Raw genomic sequence first — 16366 nt, 5'->3', positions numbered from 1 at the left:
GGCTTCTAGTGGTGTGTGTGGCCCTTCCTGTTCCTGTGAAATACTTCTGAGCAGCTAATGGACTTTGCATAACACTCTGTTAATGTTGTCCCTTACTCCCTTCCAATTTGGGCACTTGCGCATCACACCTCCTGCCTCCCCCACAGAAACAAGCTACAGTAATGGACAGAAAAGTATGTCCGTTCAGGGCTTATCCTATAACAAAAATGGGGAAAATTCCTTGAAAGTCCATTTCCATAAAATTAGATATTCTGGCCACAGGTGCTATGTTCAACTGAGAGGGGCTTTACTGACAATCTCAACTAAAGTACCTTGGTTCTGAAGTACCAATGACTTAGAAGGGACCACACACCGTCTTAAAGACAATTTTCAATTTATTTCAAAGGACATAGTTGTAGTAGTAGTACTAATAATACAGCATAATCAAGGTTTCTGAATGAGGAAACCTGGATTCAAACACCAACACTATTTAATTATGACCACAAGTACTTCTATGTCTTATTGGTGGATGCTGCTGCTTCTGTTGTTGCTCCTTGGTGCCGAAGTGGCAGTCACTGCCCCCACCCCAACCCAGCCCTATGCACAAAGTGCCAACACTACCAAGCTGTTACTAAAATGCTGGCACTGCTGATTTTGGCATAGTGTGCTTTCGGCACAGGCACCTGCAAATATTTACACTGCACTGCAGTGCACTTACAGACCTTTGTTTCTATAACAGGTTTGTTGTATGTTACTTACTATAATTATTTTGTGTATGTTACTATAATGGGTTTGGGTATCTTACTATAACGTGTCTTGTATGTTACTATAATGGGTTTGTGTATATTTCTATAATTTGTTTGCTATTGTTACTATAACGGGTTTGTGTATGCTACTATAACAAGTTGTCATATTATACTATAATGAGTCTGTGTATGTTACTATAACGGGCTTGCTTGTTACTGTAACGATTTTGTGCATGCTAAAATGAGTTTACATAACTGTGAGTTTGTGTATTTTAGTATAACGGGGTTAAGCACACTACAACAGTGGTGCTCAAATACCCCTTTTTAAAATTCGAGTTTGGTCGAATTCGAATAGTAAATTATTCGAGGTCAGTCGAATATTCGAGTCGAATAATTTTTACTATTCGATTCGACCTCGGACTTTGAGCTCACTATTCGAGTCGGTATTCGAGCTCATTATTCGAGCTGACTATTCGAATTGGCCTTAAATAGCTTCCAACACTTGTTTTGAGGGTGAATGATGCAAGAAACGTCTTTTTTTCCAAGTAACAACAGCAAGTGATTATGTGGGGATGTTCCTTTAAAAAAAAAAAGGTGGAAAGAGAAGTTGTGTCCAGAATTTCCTCCTCCTCCTCCTCCTTCTCCTCCTTCTTCTTCTTCTCCTTTTTCTATATCGTCTTCTTCTTCTTCACTTATTTCTCTTTTCAATTTTTTTTTTAAAGAAATGCAGCTATTTTTGAGCGTAACAAATAGCTGGTGGCGCACGCATGTTGGAAGCGCCATTGTATGTGCTCCCTGGCAGTGGAAACACACAGACAGCAGGAGGTAAATTCAGCAGCAGGAGGAGGAGGATGAGTGTGTGGCAGCAGGCAGTCAATGAGGCAGGCAGCGTGACATAATAGCCCTGGTACCTAGCGGTGATACCAGGGCTGTAAATAAACACAGCAGGCAGGAGGTCCCAGACAGCGGTCGTGCAGCCCACATCGTGTCCAATACACAACTGGGACAACACAGTTTTCAACCCGGGCACCTCTGAAAAATTAAACCTTTTTTTTTTTTATGATTTTTTGGTTTTGTTTGTAAAACAAATTACACAGATATATAGCTATTTTTTGACGTAATAGCTGGTGGCAGAGTGGCAGCAGAATGTAATTCTGTGTACCCTGGCAGTGGGAAACACAGACCGACAGCAGCAGCAGCAGGAGGAATGGAGGAGTAATGTGAGCAGCTATTGTTTGACGTAATAGCTGGTGGCAGAGTGGCAGCAGAATGTAATTCTGTGTACCCTGGCAGTGGGAAACACAGACAGACAGCAGCAGCAGCAGGAGGAATGGAGGAGTAGTGTGAGTGTGGCAGCAGGCAGGCAGCGTGACATAATAGCCCTGGTACCTAGCGGGTGATACCAGGGCTGTAAATAAACACAACAGGAGGTCCCAGACAGCGGTCGTGCAGCCCACATCGTGTCCAATACACAACTGGGGCAACACAGTTTTCAACCCGGGCACCTCTGAAAAATTAAACCTTTTTTTTTTTTTTTATGGTTTTTTGGTTTTGTTTGTAAAACAAATTACACAGATATATAGCTATTTTTTGACGTAATAGCTGGTGGCAGAGTGGCAGCAGAATGTAAATCTGTGTACCCTGGCAGTGGGAAACACAGACAGACAGCAGAAGGGCAGTACACAGCAGCCCACTGTAGTTGTAAAATGTGTGGCTGCAGGCGACGTAATAGTCAAAGTGAACCAGGCTGGCTTAGTGAGCAGGAGCCAGGAGGTGGTAAAGGGTGGTAAGGCACATTAACGATGGTTCTAAGTTCCGGCAGCCAGTTCATGTCCCCCTCTCGCCGACAACAGGGGCCAGGAACTCGCCTTCCACCCACGCCAGGTTCATCTTGAGAAACGTCAGTCTGTCCACAGACTTGTGAGACAGACGTGAGCGTTTCTCGGTGACTACGCCACCAGCTGCACTGAAGCAGCGCTCGGACAGCACGCTGGAAGGGGGGCAGGACAGCACTTCCAGGGCGTACTGCGCCAGCTCGCTCCAGATCTCCAGGCGCTTGACCCAATACTCCATGGGATCAACAGGGGCATCGCTGTCAAGCCCGCTGTAGGACCCCATGTAGTCAGCCACCATGCGGGTCAGGCGCTGGCTGTGACCGGAGGAGGATGCTGCTGCATGCACCTCCTCTCTAGTCACTGCTGCCGGAGCCTCTACAGTCCTGTAGAGCTCGTGGCTGAGAGACAGCAGGTCTGTGGGGCGCTTGCTGCTGGATGCAGGCACCTGCTGCTGCCTCTGTGCTGGCTGGACAGTGGGGGTGGAAGGCTGGGGGAAGGCTTCCTCCAAGCGCTCAACAAGGGCCTGCTGCAAGCTCCTTATTTGTTGCGCTGGGTCTCCTCCTGCAGGCGGCAGGAACTGGCTCAACTTCCCCTTGAGGCGCGGGTCCAACATCATGCTGATCCAGATGTCCTCCCTCTGCTTCATCTGGATCACCCTGGGGTCCCTGCGCAGGCACGTCAGCATGTGCGCTGCCATTGGGAAGAGGCGGGCCACGTCTGCTGGCACATCGACGGCAGTGCTGTCCTCCTCATCCTCCTCCTCTGCCGCCTCATCCTCTCTCCACCCCCGCACCAACTCAGCTGCGCTGTGCTGATCCCCCTCATCAGCAGCAAGGTCAGGGACCTCCACCAAGTCCTCCTCCTCCTCCCCCTCAGAGGTGGACTGTGCAGCTGCATGCCGCTCCTGCTGGTCCAAGGCTGCCGCTCCCTGTTCCAGCAAAGCATCGAGGGCCCTGTTCAGCAGACAAACCAGGGGCACCCACTCGCAGACCATAGCATGGTCCCTGCTCACCATGTTAGTGGCCTGCAGAAAGGGAGCCAGCACTAAGCACACCTGCTGCATGTGCCTCCAGTCATCATCGGGAACGATGGACGGGATGTTGCTGGTCTTGTCCCTTCTCTGAGCGGCGGAAACAGTGGCCTGGGCAAGGTACTGGTTGACAGCGTGCTTCTGTTCAACCAGACGCTCCAACATCGCCAGGGTGGAGTTCCAGCGAGTCGGAACGTCAAGGATCAGCCGATGGCGTGGCAGCTCCAGCTCCTTTTGCACGTCTTCCAGGCTCGCACAGGCTGCAGCCGAGCGCCGGAAGTGACGCACAACGTTCCTTGCCGTTTCCAGCAGTTCGCCCATCCCCTGGTAGGTGCGCAAGAACTTCTGCACCACCAGGTTCAGCACGTGGGCAAGACAGGGGATGTGGGTCAGGTTTCCCCTGTCTATTGCGGCAACCAGATTGGCCCCATTGTCGGCCACCACCTCTCCGACTCTGAGGCCTCTGGGGGTCAGCCAAATCCTCTCCTGCTCCTGGAGTTTGGCCAACACATGGGTTGCCGTCAGCTTGGTCTTCCCAAGGCTGACCAAGTGCAGCAGCGCTTGGCAGTGGCGGGCGTTCATGCTGCTGCTGAGGCGGGGGGTTTGGCCAGGTGTGCCGGAGGATGGCAGAGGATCGGAGGAACCTGCTGCAGTTCCACCCACTGTGTTGCTGCTGCTGCTGTGCCCGCTGCTGCTCTCCCATCCTCACCCCCTTCCACCAAGCTGACCCAGTGGACAGTGAAGGACAGGTAGCAGCCTGTCCCGAAGCGGCTGCTCCAGGAGTCCATGGTGACGTGGACCCTTTCACCAACCGCGTGCTCCAGCCCTCGCTCCACATTGGCCATCACAAAGCGGTGCAGTGCAGGGGGCGAAGAAGTGTCTGCTGGGGAGCTGCCAGTCTGGGGCTGCGCAAGCAAGCAGCGCACGAATGTCGCTTCCCTCCTGCACGAGCGTGTACGGCAGGAGTTGGGAGCACATGGCCCGTGCCAGCAAGCCGTTCAGCTGCCGCACGCGACGGCTGCTGGGAGGCAGAGCCCTAACCACCCCCTGGAAGGACTCGCTCAAAAGGCTCTGGCGTGGCCTTTTGCTGGCACGGGAATCAGCAGACACAGCAGAGGAGGCCACTGAGGACTGGCTGCCAGAACAGGCCTCAGTGTCGGCGGCAGGAGTTGCAGAGGGGGGAGGAGCAGTGTGTTTCCGCACTCCTGCTGGTGCTGCTGGAGGAGCAGGAGGGCGGGTGGCTGCTGTTGCTGCTGCTGCTGCTGAAGGCTGTGCAGTGAGGGGTGTGGTGCCACTGCCAGCACCAGATGCCTTCAGCCTCTGGAACTCCTCATGCTGGTGGAAATGTTTCGCAGCAAGGTGGTTGATGAGCGAGCTGGTGCTGAACTTTAAGGGGTCTGCACCTCTGCTCAACTTCCGCTGACAGTGGTTGCAAGTGGCGTACTTGCTGTACACTGTGGGCATGGTGAAAAAGCGCCAGATTGGTGACAAAAACAACCCCCTACGGCATGGAACCGGTGCTGCCTGTCTCCCTGTGGTGGTTGGGGGGGGGGCTTGGGTGCGGCTGGTGGTGGTACTGGCAGATGCTGCTGCTGCTGCTGCTGAGCCTGAGACACCAGCAGGCTGGGGGACCTGCCTACTGCTGCCAATGCTTGCAATGATGCGCCTCCTTGCAAGGCCCACAAGCACATCCTCCTCCTCCTCCTCAGAGCTGCTGATGACGACATCCCCTGGAGCTGGTGGCACCCAGTCTCTGTCTGTCACCATGTCATCATCATCCTCCCCCTCCTGAAACATGTCCTGCTGGGATGATGACCCCCCAAACTCCTCTCCTGATGCATGGATGGGCTGCTTGACTGTCGCCACAGTCTTGCTGTCCAATCCCTCATCCCCCAAAGTGCCCATCAGCATCTCCTCCTCCAAATCGCCAACAACAGCAGACAATTGACTCATCATGCCTGGGGTCAAAAGAGTGCTGAGTGACAGGTCGGCGACTGACGGTGAACTGGCCTCCTCCCCAGGCCCTGCTGGGCGGCTGCTGCGAACAGGGGTGGTGGTGGTGGTGGTGAGGGTGGAGGCCTCGGATGCAGAGCTGATGGCGGGCTGCTCATCCTCCGTCATCAGTTGCACCACAGTGTCTGCATCCTTTTCCTCAATGGGACGTTTCCGACCCGGCTGGAGGAAAATCGGAGCAGGTGCTACACGCTGCTGCTGCTGTGTCTCTGCAGCGTGAGTTGCAGATGCTCCTGCTGGGCGGCGCCCAAGGCGTCCACGACCAGTGGCTATAGGAGGAATGTTAGCCACTGACGCTGCTGCTGCTGCGGAACTGTGCATGGTGGCACGGCCGCGCCCGCGGCTTGCCACAATGCTGCTCCCTCTCCTCCTGATTCCCTTGCTGCCCTTTCCCTTGCCCAGACCGCGCTGGCTGCCACTTCCAGACATCTTCGATGTTTTGGGCGTAAACACAAACGTTTTTTAAAAGGGAGGGTGAAAAGTGGGGTACTTTAATAGAGTGGGTTGGTGGGCGAGGTGACTGAGTGAGTGTCTAGTACAGTAAGTAAGTAGTAACAGAGTCAGTAAGTACAACTAGAAGTTACAATAATCAGTAGTAATAATCACAAGGAAATAGAGTGTGTGTACACAGACAGTGAGTGAGTGCACGCACACGCAGGAGCTAGCCTATGAACAGTGACTGAGTGTCCCTACTAGTACAGTAAGTAGTAACAGTAAGTACAACCAGAAATTACAATAATCAATCAGTAATCAGAAGGAAATAGAGTGTGTGTACAGTACACAGACAGTGAGTGCACGCACACGCAGGAGCTAGTAGCCTATGAACAGTGACAGTGAGTGTCCTAGTACAGTTACAGTATATAACTATTCAGAAGGAAATAGAGTGTGCACACTACAGTACACAGACAGTGAGTGCACGCACACGCAGGAGCTAGTAGCCTATGAACAGTGTCAGTGAGTGAGTGTCCTAGTACAGTTACAGTATATAACTATTCAGAAGGAAATAGAGTGTGTGTACACTACACAGACAGTGAGTGCACGCACACGCAGGAGCTAGTAGCCTATGAACAGTGACAGTGAGTGTCCTAGTACAGTTACAGTATATAACTATTCAGAAGGAAATAGAGTGTGTGTACACTATAGTACACAGACAGTGAGTGCACGCACACGCAGGAGCTAGTAGCCTATGAACAGTGTCAGTGAGTGAGTGTCCTAGTACAGTTACAGTATATAACTATTCAGAAGGAAATAGAGTGTGTGTACACTACACAGACAGTGAGTGCACGCACACGCAGGAGCTAGTAGCCTATGAACAGTGACAGTGAGTGTCCTAGTACAGTTACAGTATATAACTATTCAGAAGGAAATAGAGTGTGTGTACAGTACACAGACAGTGAGTGCACGCACACGCAGGAGCTAGTAGCCTATGAACAGTGACAGTGAGTGTCCTAGTACAGTTACAGTATATAACTATTCAGAAGGAAATAGAGTGTGTGTACACTACAGTACACAGACAGTGAGTGCAAGCACACGCAGGAGCTAGTAGCCTATGAACAGTGACAGTGAGTGTCCTAGTACAGTTACAGTATATAACTATTCAGAAGGAAATAGAGTGTGTGTACACTACAGTACACAGACAGTGAGTGCACGCACACGCAGGAGCTAGTAGCCTATGAACAGTGTCAGTGAGTGAGTGTCCTAGTACAGTTACAGTATATAACTATTCAGAAGGAAATAGAGTGTGTGTACAGTACACAGACAGTGAGTGCACGCACACACAGGAGCTAGCCTATGAACAGTGACAGTCAGTGAGTGTCCTAGTACAGTTACAGTATATAACTATTCAGAAGGAAATAGAGTGTGTGTACAGTACACAGACAGTGAGTGCACGCACACGCAGGAGCTAGTAGCCTATGAACAGTGACTGAGTGAGTGTCCTAGTACAGTTACAGTATATAACTACAATACAAAATACAATCAATCAGTACTAAAGGACAGCAGAAATACTGGTATAGATGAGAAATAAACAGAGGACAGGAGAGAACAGCTGCCCACACAGGCAAGGCCCTGAGGCCTAAAGCTGTAAGCCTGCAGCAGCTGTCTGAGTCTCTTTCTATGTAACACAAAAGCTACTAACTAAAATACAATGTCTATCTAACTAACAACAATATAGGTGTATATAGGAGGTGTATGTGAGCAAAAATGCTAGGTAAATGACCACAATAAAGCTCTTGCTAAGCCAACGCATAAAGGAGCAGATCTCTCTCTGTGCAAAGTCGGGCAAGGACGGAGAAACGGAACATGGCGGCCGCTATTTATAGGGTAGGGGCTGGCCAGGGTCCCCCTCAGTGATTGGCTGCCGTCAGAGGGCCTGGGAGCCCTCTGATTGGCTCTAAGGACATCAATCTGGGCTATGACGCTATTCGAGCTCGGTATTCGAGCTCGAATAGCGCTGTTAGCTCGAATAGCGCGAATAGTGAATGGGCTATTCGAGTTCACTCGAATAGCCCATTCGAATAGCTCCAGCTATTCGGAGCTCAAATACCGAGCTCGAATAGCTGAAAAAGAGCTCGAATATTCGAGCTACTCGAATTTTCGAGCTCTGCTGAGCACCACTGCACTACAATAACAGGTTTTTGTTGCTTTCTGCGTTACTGCATATATCTCCCGATGATAGCTCATTCAAGCACTACATTCAAATGTCCCTATTCATGCACTTTTTAAACGCAGTGGAGGCACCATTCTTGTGTGTTAAATCACACACCACCATTTCTTGTAGTAAGAAGGCTGTGGGCAAAACACAATCAAAAAATGCACAAAATCATATATGTGTTTGCAATCTTGGGTGATGTTGTGTTCGGTGTTCCAGGAGGCGGGCTAACTAAAACTAGGTTTATTTACAGGGTTCACAAACTCTCTACATAAGTAGTGTCTTCTTTCTGTGTCTTTATCCAGGCAGAAACAGGAACCAACAACCCTCAACAGTCTAGATAATCTTATGCACTAATACAAGTAGGACAGTGACAACTACAGGCCAGATGTATGAACACCACAGGTGTGTTTTTGAACGTGTTTTACATAGCATATAGCATGAGGTCTTAAAATCACAGCAAAAATGGCCTTATTATACATGCACAAAAACAAGGTAGGCAAGTTGGCATACAGCTGGCATTCTTCCTTCCGTAGCATTGCGTACAGCGCTAGCAGGGCAGGAGTGCAGCAGGGCAGGTACAAGGAGGCTGTTGTGATGAAAGTTGCGTGCGGCTATTTAAGTCTCTCCTTTATCTTCAACTATTGGGAAACAGCCATTTGGTGACAGATAAAGCCTCTTATTTGTGACAAACACCAGTACAAGATCGTGAGCAGCATACCAATTCAGCCGCGGCTACATTGATCCGCCAGCCGGCTCTGTGCAAATGTGTTGCAATTCAAGATGAGAAATGTTTTTTGTCAACAGACGATTAGAAGGAAAAAATGAAAACAGAATCTGCTTACTGTGTGGGGCCGACAGACAAAAGCGCTCCGCCAGACTCTTCGCCATCCATCAACGCTGCTCTCGCATGGGAGGCAAGTTAATCAGACCAAAACAGGAGCCCTATTATACAACACAAATAAACGGGCAATGTGCAGAGCGGATGGCTTAGAAAAATGCTGAGTGGCAGAACGGTACAGCAGTGGGCTAACTGCATGATAATGCAAACTCAATTCCAGGAAACATTTTTTGTTTTCATTTTTTATACGGTGGAAAAAGATTCCCCATCAAGAATCTTTTGAGAAGATTTATTGCATGCATGCAAAAAGGGCACCGGAAATATTGGCTAGTAGAATATCGGCACATACAGATATTCTACTATTATGTATTGGCAAATGATACGGATATTTTACTGCAGCTAAACCTAAACCTATTCTCACACAGAACCCTCCCTCTACTTCCCTCTACTTAATCCTACCCCCCCTCCCCCCTGACACCTAACCCAAACCACCCCCCACCTATGCCTAACCCTAAACAACCCCCTCTGAAGCTTAACCCCAATCAACCCCCTCTGATGCCTAACTTAAACCACCCCCCCGTGAACACCTAACCCTAACCAACCCCCTTCAATGCTTAACTCTAAGCACCCCCCTGCTGACAACTAACCCTAACCCATCCCCCTCTGATGCCTAGCCCTAATCACCCCCCCATGCCTAACCCTAACCAAGCCCCCTTCCAATGCCTAACCTTAAAACCCCCTCTCCCACACCTAACCTTAATCATCCCCCTGCCAACACCTAACCCTAATCAACCCCCTTCTGATGCCTAACCCTAACCAACCCCCTGCCAATGCCTAACCTTAAAACCCCCTCCCCCACACCCAACCTTAAAAGCGGAATATAACCCTGCATTTCAACTTTGCTCTAAAACATTATTTACAGCATATTATATGCAACCAGCATTTTTTTTTTTTTTACTAGACCAGCATTGGAAGGGTTACACAGAGTTTCTATCTAAGTTTCTGTATCTAAGTGTTGAATGTAACTCACTCTCTCTGACTGAGCTGGAGGACAGCCAAAAGTGTGTAACATTCAACATTTAGATACATTTATGTAAACAAAATGTATCTATTTCAGCTTGGGATGCGTCTGCAGAAATCTCCAGGAACTTTAAAACTCTGTGTAACCCTTCCAATGCTGGTCTAGTTAAAAAAAAAAAATGCTGGTTGCATATAATATACTGTAAATAATGTTTTAGAGCAAAGTTGAAATGCAGGGTTATATTCCGCTTTAAGCTCCCTGCACAGATGCCCAATCTTAATTTTTGCTATAAATTATATTTAGCATTTTGCTATAAATGCTAAATATGGGCATCACCATTGGCGCCCCATACAAGTATAGTTCATAGCAGGAAATTTGGGTGCCCAAATTTCCTACAATAAACAATATTTGTATGGGTGCCTATGGTGGTGCACAATGTTCCGCGGCTCTCTGGTCCCCAAATGTCCTGCTTCGGATTTATTTCTATGTCCCCAGGGAAGAATTGTTTTGTATATTTCTTTTTCTGGGACCTCCATGGAGCTTTGTGGCTTTAATATGGAAATTGGGGGTCCTTGGGTAAGGAGATCAGGCACAGCAATAAAAAAAAAGTTGGGAATTTAAGTCCTCCCCTAGATCATAACTACAAATCATTGAGCCCCAGCAATGCTTTAATGGGCCCTCTACTGTGTTCGGCATCCCCTCCCCCATGGTATCCTCTATGGCCTGGAGGTTCACCTGACAGGAGACATATAATAAGTGGGGCCACCATGACTAACTTATAACAGTGTCAGCGCCTTGATTCACTCCACAACTGCTTTGGAGAGGATCCATGTTTTAAATGGAAAGTAAGAAGTTGTGGCCTCCAAAAGCCATGAGTCCCCTGCAGCGTAAACTATCTAAAAGTGGTGCCTGGTAAAATGGGTGTGAGGAAATGCCGATGGTAGAATATAGACTTTATGCTGCTTGAGGCAAACTTTTGAGGATGATCCTTCCCCCCCAATTTTGGAATGACCGCTCAGTAGCCAACAATTTGCAATGCATGTTATAGCTGCGGTGCGACCAAAAATCCCACCCCCAGTATAGGTAATAGGTAGCCTGGTATAGATGCCCCCTGTATAGGAAGCCAGGTATAGGTGCCCCCAGTATAGGTTAACCAAATATAGGTGCCCCAGTATAGATATCCAGATATAGGTGCCCCCGGTATAGGCAGGTATAGGTGCTAACAGTATAGGTTAGCCAGGCATAGGTGCCCCACTATAGGAAAACCAGGTATAGGTGCCCCCAGTATAGGTGGCCAGGCATAGGTGCCGCACTATAGGTAAGCCAGGTATAGGTGCCCCCAGTATAGGTAGCCAGGTATAGTTGCCCCAGTATAGCTAGCCAGGCATAGTTGCCCCAGTATAGCTAGCCAGGTATTGTTGCCCCCAGTACAGGTTAGCCAGGTATAGATGCCCCCAGTATAGGTAGCCAGGTATAGTTGCCCCAGTATAGGTCAGCCAGGTATAGGTGCCCCCAGTATAGGTTACCCAGGCATAGGTGCCCCACTATAGGAAAACCAGGTATAGGTGCCCCCAGTATAGGTGGCCAGGCATAGGTGCAGCACTATAGGAAAACCAGGTATAGGTGCCCCCAGTATAGGTGGTCAGACAGGCATAGGTGCCCCACTATAGGTAAGCCAGGTATAGGTGCCCCCAGTATAGGTAGCCAGGTATAGTTGCCCCAGTATAGCTAGCCAGCCATAGTTGCCCCAGTATAGCTAGCCAGGTATTGTTGCCCCCAGTACAGGTTAGCCAGGTATAGATGCCCCCAGTATAGGTAGCCAGGTATAGTTGCCCCAGTATAGGTCAGCCAGGTATAGTTGCCCCCAGTATAGTTAGTCAGTATAGTTGCCCCCAGTATAGGTAGTATATTTGCCCCCAGTATAGGTAACCAGTATAGTTGTCCCAGTATAGGTTAGCCAGGCAGGTGCCCCCAGTAAAAGGTAGCAACAGGTACCTAACCTGTCGTCCACTCCCTCCCAACTCTCATCCACTGCTCATTTAACCTTCTGAATCAGCGGCCGCCTCCTCTACAAAAGTCCCCGGTCCCCCCTTGCTACTAGACCTCAGATCAGCGGTGACCTGCAGTGCCACAGTGATGAAGAAACAGGAGAGCGGATCCCCTGGTAATGGCACATATAAAGGAAGTAAGTACTTCCTGTATATGAATCTGTACGGGAGCCGCTCTCCTGTTTCTTCATCATAAATATGGCAGCTTCCAGATCCCTCTCGCTTCAGTTGTCCTTTAACTGACAGAGGGTTTCACTGCAGCTAATAGAGTACAGGTTTACTTAAAACTTACACATGCTTTCTTATTTTGCAGAGCCTTATTTTGTAAAGCTGATTGACTTGAGTAAAACAAACAAGACTTAACAAATGATTTTTGCTTTAGATAATTGCCTCAGCATGGCCAAGTTGACTGATTTTAGGAGACTGCGTAATTGGAAATCAGTGATGAAATAATGGATTGAAATTCTGAAGAGCAAAAATTAATTAGGATGCCACATCATGATTCCTCCACAAACACAGAGTCTTCAGATCCACCTCGGCTCTGAGATTTACGTTGCCACGGCTTAAACGCAGGGTGACGGCGCTATCTCACCTGCGCGCGTTTTCTGAGAAATATAATTAACAGCTTTTGCTTCTCGGAGTTCCTGGTGACACAGCTTACTGCCGGGGTGTTAAATCCACAGCTATTCCTCAATCAATTATAGGAGGTAACTCGGTGTGGATTCATCTTGCCCAGTGATTCATGGATTTTTATATGTGTGAGAGTTGCATTGTGGTAGAGGAAGCTCTGCCAGAGGTTGAGCATTGCCGGGTGTAATGCTGGGTCAATAATGATAATAAGCAAGTCATGGTAGAAACATGCTGTTTTCTGAATTCTGTTCTTTATGGACGTTGACACCCCTGGTGCATCTGTCTGCAGCTGCCTTCTAGAACTTGCCGTCACTGCATTGATAATGATGGGATATATTCAAGGTGATCTTCTTAAAGGTACCCATTAGTGGTAGCACCCACAGTGGCATACTACAATTCATGGGGCCCCCATCAAAACTTTTATGGCCCCCCCCAATGTTCCCTTGCTTCCCCTTGGTGCCCCTTACATCTTCGGGGCCATTTCACAAGGGTCATAAAGCATGTGTGGCCATCATTATCTGCTCCCCCCAGTTATCCCCTTGATCACCCAGACAATCAATTTGCTGGTCCAGTCATTTTGACCGATCAAATACAATCATTTGGGTTCTCAAATGGGGAGGAAAGCACAATCGATCCAATTGTGCCCAGTGGAATCGATCTAAAAAAACGATCAACGGAGCTATCGGTAAATCGATCATTTGTTATCAATTGTTGCATTAATAGGCATCTTTAAAGGTACCAGAAGCAACCTTTAACATGATGAGTTAAGCCCAGTTTGATTCAGAATTAGGCCATGGGTTTTTTTGTTTCTCACTCTAAGAGGTAGGTCCGGAAACATATCCATTGCTCCGTTTTTAAAATCTGATGAAAACCAGAGCCACGGATAGCAATGTTAAAAATAGCAGCCGTCTTTACCCAAACAAAAATCGGATCTGTCTGCATTTGTGGGGACCCGTTTTCAAAACCTGAACGGAAGGTCCGGATTTGCTGAATTTTCCCGGACCATACATGGATATGGTTACATGGAGGGGTAGTGGCTGGCAATAGAAAAATGGATCTCCCTCTACACAGGCGGATTTGGACACAGAAACGTATGCGTTTCTGTGTCACAGCCTGTGGGGGCAGAGGGGGCCGCCATGCTGGACAGGAAAGTAGCCAGGACGGGGGTCGCAGTGGCCAGCGGGGTCGTTCCCCCCCCTCTCTCACCTGAGTCCCCCGTCCCCGCTACCCCTCCAGCTATTTGCGCAAATTGTTCACCTATAATGTCCACAGTGAGCAGGGAAGATTACCTTCTCTCACTTCCTCCGCTCGCCACGTCACTACCTGCAATGCAGCTCTCCGAAGTATAGAGGGCGAAATTACAGGAAGTCTAGTGGTGAGTGGTGCAAGTGGAGAGAAGGCAATCTTCCCTGCTCACTGTGGACATTATATTTTAACAATTTTTGCAAATAGCTGGAGGGGTAGCGGGGATGGGGATGACTCCCCCCCCCTCCCTACTGCCCACTGTTTGCCTCATTTCCCCATTTGGTGCATTTCATTTGTTGGAGGTAATGGTTGTGGCATATCATGTGTCTGAGGTAATGGTTGTTGGATGTCATGTGTCGGTGGTGATGGTTGTTGCATGTCATGTGTCGGAGGTAAGGATTGTTGCATTTAACCACTTGCCGACCGCGCACTCATACCGCGCGTCGGCAAAGTGGCAGCTGCAGGACCAGCGACGCAGTTCTGCGTCGCCGGCTGCAGGCTAATTAATTAGGAAGCAGCCGCTCGCGCGAGCGGCTGCTTCCTGTCAATTCACGGCGGGGGGCTCCGTGAATAGCCTGCGGGCCGCCGATCGCAGCTCGCAGGCTAAATGTAAACACAAGCGGAAATAATCCGCTTTGTTTACATTGTACGGCGCTGCTGCGCAGCAGCGCCGTAAGGCAGATCGGCGATCCCCGGCCAATCAGCGGCCGGGGATCACCGCCATGTGACAGGGGACATCCTGTCACAGGCTGCACAGGACGGATAGCGTCCTGTGCATCCCCGATCACCAGGGCTGCCAGGTAGGAGAGGGGGAAGCGGAATTTCGCCGCGGAGGGGGACTTTGAGGTGCCCCCCCCCCCACCAGCCACACGCAGGCAGGAGAGATCGGACCCCCCGAGCACATCATCCCCCTAGTGGGGAAAAAAGGGGGGTGATCTGATCTCTCTGCCTGGTGTTTGATCTGTGCGGGGGGCTGTAGAGCCCACCCAGCACAGATCACAGAATTCAACGCTGGTCCTTAAGGGGGGGTAAAGGGTGGGTCCTCAAGTGGTTAATGTGTCAGAGGTAACGGTTTCTACATTTATTACTTGATGTTCATAGTTAGCTGCATTTGCTGCTTTGGGGTTATTGCTGCAGCATTTGGCATTTTGGGGTAGTGTAGTTATCCCCAGTATAGAGATTATAGTTGCCACAGTATATGTTGTATAGTTGCCCCAGTATAGGTAGTGTTAGTTACTCCAGTATAGGGATTATAGTTGCCCCAGTATAGGTAGTATAGTTGCCCCAGTATAGGGAGATTAGTTGCCCCAGTATAGGTAGTGTAGTTACCCCAGTATAGGTATTATAGTTTCCCCAGTATAGGTAGTATATTTGCCCTTAGTGCCCTCCCCTCTTACAGAAGCGCATCCCGTGAATGCTGCAGGAAGCAGTAGAGAGGTTCCCATGGTAACGCCGATATACATCGCGCTACAGGATGCCGCTCTCTTGCTTCTGCCTCTTCACAGCCGCCAGGGGATGCGCTGCTCTAATAGAAGATGGTGAATGGAGGAGAGGGGCCGACTGGGGAGTATAAGAGAGGAAGTGGCCACCAACAAAGGTAGCACGGGTGGTGGCTGCAGGGGGAGAGGGAGCGAGAGGCCAGACCGGCGGACCGGGAGGAAACGGCCCATGGAGCTGCAGTGGGCCATGGACCGGGGGGTAGGGTATCTGTGTTGCCACAGTTTTTCCAGAATTGTGCTGAGTGAGACATAGAAAAACTGGCTAATAATCTCGGTGAGGACTACTGAGCCTTTTTATGTTCGCTGCAATTTCCGTTTCCTGTTTAGAAAAGCTCAGTAAGTTTACCACGCTATTAAACCTGGATGACTCTTGCCAAGGTGACTCATGGGGATGATTATATAACCCAAATGAAAATGGGTCTGCAGATGGTGTCACCAGCAATTATCACAATTCAGATGTACGTCAGCCTCAGCAACATGACAAGAGTGACACAGGGGATGGCGATAGGAGCCCATCAGACCCCACTTATTAAACCTCAACTTTATAAAGCTAATTGAGCCACCGTCAGTCCTTAGCCATCACCCCCCACAACGGGAACACAGCGCAGCCACTTTTTTTACCTCATGAAAGGGAAGAAGAAAAAAAGACCATCTGGGTAACTCCAACATATGCAATTATGGGTGAAATGAGTTATAAAAATACCCTTAATTCAAGGCTACAATAGAGGAACATTAGCTTAGCAACTAGGTCGTGACTTAAAAGCCTCTGGTCGTTTATTTCTATGGCGCCTTCGCCAGCCAGCTTACTCCGCGGCCTTTCAGGCAGGAT

The 16366-nt window shown here is 49.2% G+C and overlaps 1 protein-coding gene across 4 annotated transcripts in view; it reads left to right on the top strand.

Annotated features, from left to right (window-relative positions):
• Positions 1 to 16366, top strand: part of LOC137561644 (uncharacterized) — an 80626-nt gene that overhangs the window by 19973 nt on the left and 44287 nt on the right. The gene's annotated exons all lie outside the window — the stretch shown is intronic.

This window comes from Hyperolius riggenbachi, chromosome 3 (genome assembly GCF_040937935.1).
Source record: "Hyperolius riggenbachi isolate aHypRig1 chromosome 3, aHypRig1.pri, whole genome shotgun sequence".
In the NCBI taxonomy this organism is placed as follows: Eukaryota; Metazoa; Chordata; class Amphibia; order Anura; family Hyperoliidae; genus Hyperolius; species Hyperolius riggenbachi.
Note: the sequence above shows the minus strand (reverse complement) of the source record. Positions and strands in the feature narration are given on the sequence as shown.